General features: G+C 36.5%; 1 protein-coding gene and 1 long non-coding RNA gene across 3 annotated transcripts in view; one reads left to right on the top strand and one right to left on the bottom strand.

Moving 5' to 3' along the window:
- Positions 1–6500, top strand: part of ZNF804A (zinc finger protein 804A) — a 213772-nt gene that overhangs the window by 8322 nt on the left and 198950 nt on the right. The gene's annotated exons all lie outside the window — the stretch shown is intronic.
- LOC118169823 overlaps positions 5028–6500 on the bottom strand; it is a 3478-nt gene continuing 2005 nt past the window's right edge. Inside the window, exon 3 of one of the 2 annotated variants that reach the window (XR_004752295.1) lies at positions 5028–6150. This is a non-coding gene — a long non-coding RNA (uncharacterized LOC118169823). The remainder of the gene's footprint in view (positions 6151–6500) is intronic. The other variant, XR_004752294.1, reaches the window with a different exon arrangement.

Here is a 6500-nt window from a genome sequence, read left to right as displayed (position 1 = left end):
TTTTTTTTTTTTTTTTTTTTTTTTTTTTTTATCAAGGGCTTTTTAGTTTGCTTATATAAAAATGGAGATTCCACGTGTTTGAAAGATTTTTCTCTTTGTACAGATGGCAATATCTCCTTCAATAATCAGAAGTGCTGTCTAGGAGAAGAGTTTTGTGCTAATATGTTGTAGAGATAGAACATGGGATAGGAAAGAAAGAAGATACGGTACAAAAACTTTAAAGCCGATTTGTAAAATTTGCCTCAAGGGATTTATAAAGACTTCTACACAATGTTTTCCCAGACCTATTTGTTCTGGCTTGTTTCATCATTTTACAAAGTCTTATCAGTTAAGCCTCAGTACTGATGTGACTCTTTGAAAAGGGTTTCTTCCTCCCGAACTTTGCAGAACATTTCATCCTCTGTGTCAATCTCAGCATGATGCACTGGAGTTGACATTAATGGTTCTCTGTACGTAAAAAAGCACTTGGTAATTTATATGAGAAAGCCACTTTAAGGTATGAATTCATGTGTGATAGGCTCGGTCTGAAGCTGTTTTCTCAAGAAACTAACTGAGTTTCAAACTCTAAGCCCACTGTTTTTTGTATGTGTTAAAGGTCTGTATGTAGTAGATGATGCATCTGTACCCAGAAATCAGCATGTCACCTGAGGGATAACTAACAGTGGTGAAAGTAGATGCTGGAAGTGTCTGAGAGGAAGGCTGCCCTCCACATTGCAAAAGTGCTGCAGCCTCTAGCAGCACTGAACAACAACAAGAAATTCAGTAGTACCCCAAGGAAAGCTTGAAGTTCAGAAAACATGCAAGATGACATGCCAAGTATATGGAGTCTGTTGGTCCCTAGTTATTAGTATGGTGCTCAGGAAGTCCATTTACATCCTCTTCTTAGTGATTATTTTTGCTACACTCCTCCCCCCACACCGTTCCCTCCTTACTCTCATTTTGTTGAGCTATGATCTTAATCTTGACAAATCCTTTTATTCAAGAGTTCAAAGAGAAAGACTGTTGCGTTCCATAAAAGTCACTGTGGGATTTTACCTAGGCACAAGCCCCAGGAGAGTCATTAGCTTTTTTGGTACCCTCACAACAGGGCCCATCTAACTCAGCCCACTGAGAAAACCCTAAGTGGCCTCTTTTGGGCCATGGCACCTGGGCTTTGTTTTCTCATGTTGCATTAAGAAAGGTTTGATGTCAGAATGATTGACAGCAACTCAAAAAAATATTTTTTGGTTGTTTGTCCTTGATGATCTGCTTGTACAATGCTTGAAGGAAGTTTAACCTATAATACCAGTTTCCCTACAAAATCTATATAAAACGTAGGGAAAAATGCATAATTTTAAAAACAACCCCATAAACGATTTGATAATATAAGCAATTGCAACTGATAAGAGAAGATAATTAAATGGAGCATGTGTAATTTTTTTTAATATTAAGGAAGTGGTAATGCATGTAAGAGCATTTTATTTTGTTTGTACCACTGAGTCTTGCTGTGGGAAACCTTACAGGTAGATTTTGCTGTCATCTGTGGCTGGGTAAGGTGAAGTGACATCATAAACATAAGAATCATCACATATAAAATCAGAACAAAAGATTTCTCTTTCATAGTTCAAATCCCAAAACAGCATGCGTTCTGTTACAAGAAAAGGATGTACCATCATATATAAAAATATATATATATTAAGGTATAGTTCATTATTATCTAACCAGCTTACACTATCCATTTACTGTTTAAGAGAAGTTTTCTGCTAATCTTGTGTTACATGAATGTAGGCAAGAAACAAAACAGAACAAAACAAAAAAACATTTCACATGTACAATGCCAGTTTTGTGGTGTTTACACATTCTGTAGAATCTCATCCACTTTCAGGTGGTATCATCATGCCAAACATGTTTGTACACAGTCCCTGTGCCCTATGGGAGAGAGGAAGGAAATTTTTAACATTACTCTTTCTAGATGGATTGTACCCATGAAAATGGTGGATTGAAAATTCAAGACATTACCAAGATACTCTAAAGGGTATGGCACTGAAAGCAGAGTGTTTTTGCTCTGTTTTGGGAAGTAAAAGAGTAAGAGTAGGATTTAAGATAAACACTGTTTCTCTACTTTGTTTGCATTTTTCCCTCATTCTTAGTAAAGGTAATAAAATCATAAAAGTGTAAAAATGAAGGGAGACTCTTTAAATTTATTTTTCTCTAGTGGCTCCTTACTTCTAATTTTCATGTTCTGAACTCGCTTAATTAAATCCTGGGAAGGTTATGTTATTAAACATGCCCACCAAAGATTGTTAGCCAGATGATACTGTAATTTATATATCTTAGGCTCTTCAGGGACATGTATGGGAAATTAGGACAGAATATGACTACAGAGCTTTTAATTGTATGCAGATTTCTGCTGTTCTCCATATATACTAGAATCTCTAGCCAGGACAATAATAATAATAATAAAGGTAATCAATGGCAGAAACTTATTTAAAGGAACAAGAACTGATCTTGCCTTTATGGACTTTTATGTACACGTTGATAGAATGTGGTTCTTTATAAATCGCTGCTGTAGTAAGTAAGAAAACCTTTTACCATGTTTGTATATACATATATATTTGTAAGTATGTATTTTTTTCAATTGGGTGCCATAATTCCTGTAATTCCCCCAGTAGACACAAAAATCAAAGACCTTTTTTTCCATTCTTTCAACATTTTATTTGACATGCAATTTCTTCTAGCCTCAAAAGAGTAAAAATGCATAATAGATTAGTGAGTTAGTATAAATTATGAATTTTGCATGAAATGGTGTGTGGGGGGGCAAATAAAAGATGAGTTTATTTTTGTTGAGGTATGTTTACAGATTAGACTGTCCTGATAGCGCTCAAGATAGCATAATTTTGCAGCTGAAGGCATGCGAGCTGGCACTATCAGATCAATACAGGGAGTTTTCAATGCAGAAGAATTACGTACATCTAGTGAGCAAAAATAAATGGCCAAAAGGTGGGCATTTCAGTGACATGGGGAGCTACTGCAAGTTTGAAAATCAGACAAGGAGGGTGAAAACCAACGGCACAAGATGTCTCTAACATAGCACATAAAATTGAATTGAAGAGCTGTGGAAAACAATCTGAAAATGTTATCTGCCGTTTTTATGCTTTTACTATTTTGCTGCTGAGGCTCTCGGGGGGAGCTGCAGAGCTCAGTGTGGGGTGGGCAGGAGGGTGCAGTGCTGGCTGTGATGGAGAGGAGCCCAGGAGTGATGGGGAAGCGTGGACACTGAGGAGGGAACTGGGGCAGGGTGGCTTCCTTCAACCACGGTTGTGGTTAATGGAAATTCAGTTGTCAAAGTCAGCCAGAGGGGAGAGGCTCAAGACAAGGACGAACAATGTAATAGCTTATCTCTGAAAGCAGAAGAAAAGATGTTTGGAGGGACTGGAAATACCAGGAGTAGAAGTAAGACCCACCAGGTATATGCTGGCTGTCCCCCAAGGTGCTGTTCCTAGCCATTCATCATGATCAGTTACCTGACCTTCAAGACACAGTCTAAAGTTTTCATCTTCATTTAAGCTTTCCCTGGTTATAAATTGAGTGTAAAAGGCAATTAAAGGATAATTTCGTGGCAGTTGGCAAAGGACTTCTACCATGCTTGTTTTTTATGATATTTTTATGGTAGCTGAGAAATGGATCTCAAGGAATTCATTTGTTGACAAAAGTGATTGTTGGCAGCACGTTATTTGTGCTCTAAACTATGCTTCCCTATTAAAGGAAATGCACCCAAAAGCCTTAGTGATGGGTGCCTATTTTCATAAATACAGATATAATCGTAACACAGCCCTTGATCTGGGTGCATGGATTAAGGGTTCTGTGTGTCCCCGAAAATGGATATTTAACAATGTGCAGTACAGGTGATGTACTGTTTACTTCACCTTCTGGATTCATTGTACAGTGATTTTAAAAGGGGCACTTGAATGCTGGTATTTTTGTGCCCTTTTACAAAGCTAGCACAGGAATTTGTCCTAAGTAGGGGTTCCGGGAGCTTTGAGAAGTTGTCACTGACTGGATGTAATTACTATCCTTAAGGAGTTAAGTATATTCCATAGCTTTAGTTCAAGACAGTGGGTATTTAAAATGGCAAGCATGTTTACAGAATTGCCTAATAAAATATTTTAATTTTCTAAGTAGAAAGCATAAAATTGATAAAACTATGTCTTCTGATCCTGGAAACAATTCAAAATGGATTATAGAATCACAGATATATGGAACGCATCAGGGGAAGTGTTTTTGCTTTTGGTTTGGAAAGATTTGCTGACAGTCACGGAAAATATCCTCTTCCTCCTGTTTCCCCACCAAGTCAAGGAAGACTTAATTTGTTATTTATAATTTCTGTATCTGCCGAAGATTCACTCAAATCCAGGGCAAAAAAATGGTCATTTTTTATGCTGCTGAGTTAATTACATACTGAGTAAAGTGCTGTGTAAGTAGAATAAGGATATCAGAATGGCATCTGTGGTTGAAGGGTGTAAGTCATTCCAGGTGCACAGAGCTATCTGTAAATGGCAAATTTATTTCCTTGGTAAATCTACATGACACACAAACTAAATGAAGATCCTAAATTTAGGATAACAAAATACAATAAGTAGTTCCTCTGCTATACAGGCATGAAAATCTCCACAATCATAATACATACGGAAATTTATTTGTCCCCATTCGTTTAAGAATTGTCTTTAAGCCTTCATCTTTTTTAACATCAAAGTGAAATCTGATTACACTGCAATATCCAATTGCTGCCTTAGTTATTTCCAAACTCCTTTTTGAATAGATTAATAAAAATAATAGAACTTAAGATACGGTGTAGAAATTGATTTGGTTACAAAATTCCATGCCCCTTGTGAAGCATACTAAAAACAAGCGGCACATGATTTAATGCAGCTTTCATATCTATTTGCCTGTAAGCATTTCATTCAAAATTAATCTTTAAACCTGATCGTTATTATTTCCCCTATTGCTTGAGAAAGTTACAAAAATATGTACTAGCCTATTTTATTGACTTTTTTTTTTTTTTTTTTTTTTTTTTTTAATCTGGCTTTCAAGCTCCCTGAAGCAGTGATAAAAGTCAAGGGGTTTTACAGCAAAATGGCATCCCTTCACCTGGAGTACAATACCTGAAAGTACAATAGTAACAGAAAATAGCATTTTCTATCTAATGAATATTAGATTGCTTGGTAACTGAAGATCAAAGCAAGGACGCTGAAAAAAAACAAATGCCTCTCTGTGAAGATACCAGTACTTGAAACTGCAGTAGCTAGTACCTGATGGCCAAAAGTTGTTACTTCCCTGACTAGTAGCTCAGTGGTCTTTGCTGGATGGCATTCAGTGAGATTACTCAAGTGTCTGAAGACAGGAGTAGGTGTGTCCCGAAGACTTGCTGGATCAAAGCAACATGACCATCTATTTCAAGGGATGGTTCTTCCCAACAAGTCAGCGGTTGCAATGGTGAACAGTGCAGTGTGTTCTGCCGGTTAGTTCTCCTGGTGTATAAGACAAGAAAAAGAAAAAATTATATTAAGAAAAAGAAATTTCCTTAGAATATTTCCGTCTAGATAATTGTCTTTATAGTAGTGATTTTTTTTTTTTTTTTTTTTAATATCTGCAGTCACAGAAAAGTTGAGGTTCTTTAAAGGAGATGCTTTTCATTTCCTTGCTTTATATTTTCCTTGGTTGTCTTGAGCATGAAGACACTTCAACACCCAGAATGTTATTACAACAGGCTTTTTATTTGCCCTGTTTATTTAGTTCATGGTTTCCACTGCCTGCAGTTTCACAGCTCAGTAATGCTTTCTTATCAATGGGACCAAACATTTATAGATCAGGGTGGAATACAAGAAAAGTAAATTTGGGGTAAAAAAAATATGTGAAGAGAAAAGAATGAAATACAAGAAGTCTCAGTCTTACCTCATGTTAAAATTCAGTCATGGCTGGAGATTGGAAGGGTCTTATTTTCATGCTTTTCGACACTGCTTTTTTCTTTTCTGCTGCACAGTGCTCATCACCAATGCCTTACCTGCATTTTACAGTTTTGCTATGCCTTTTAGCTATGAAATATTTCCATCAGAGAGATGGATACTTTGCCCAGATGCTGAACTTCATATTTCTAACCGGAAAGAGAAAGATCTGATAAAGTGAAATAAGTGTTGGAGGCCTCATTGCTCCCGATGGTGTACAGAGAGCACTCACTGGCCGCGAGCTTGTACCTCTGTGCTTAACAAAACCTTAGTCAAATCTTCAGACTTCTGAAGTTGTATAAGCACACTCTGTTACGTTACTTCAGAAGGTAACGTTCAGTCTTCATACTACAGGCTAATTCATTAGCTTCCCTCAATTATACAGAGTTACACACGTTATCAGAAGTATATATTACACCAAACTACTATTCCATTATGTTCATTTATAACAAAAGTATCTTAAAACAGGGAGACAGAAGTTTTTTTTTTTTTTTTTTTTTTTTTTTTTTTTTTTTTTTT

The sequence above is a fragment of the Oxyura jamaicensis genome, chromosome 7 (assembly GCF_011077185.1).
Source record: "Oxyura jamaicensis isolate SHBP4307 breed ruddy duck chromosome 7, BPBGC_Ojam_1.0, whole genome shotgun sequence".
Classification (NCBI taxonomy): Eukaryota; Metazoa; Chordata; class Aves; order Anseriformes; family Anatidae; genus Oxyura; species Oxyura jamaicensis.
This window is presented reverse-complemented; position numbering and strand designations above follow the sequence as displayed.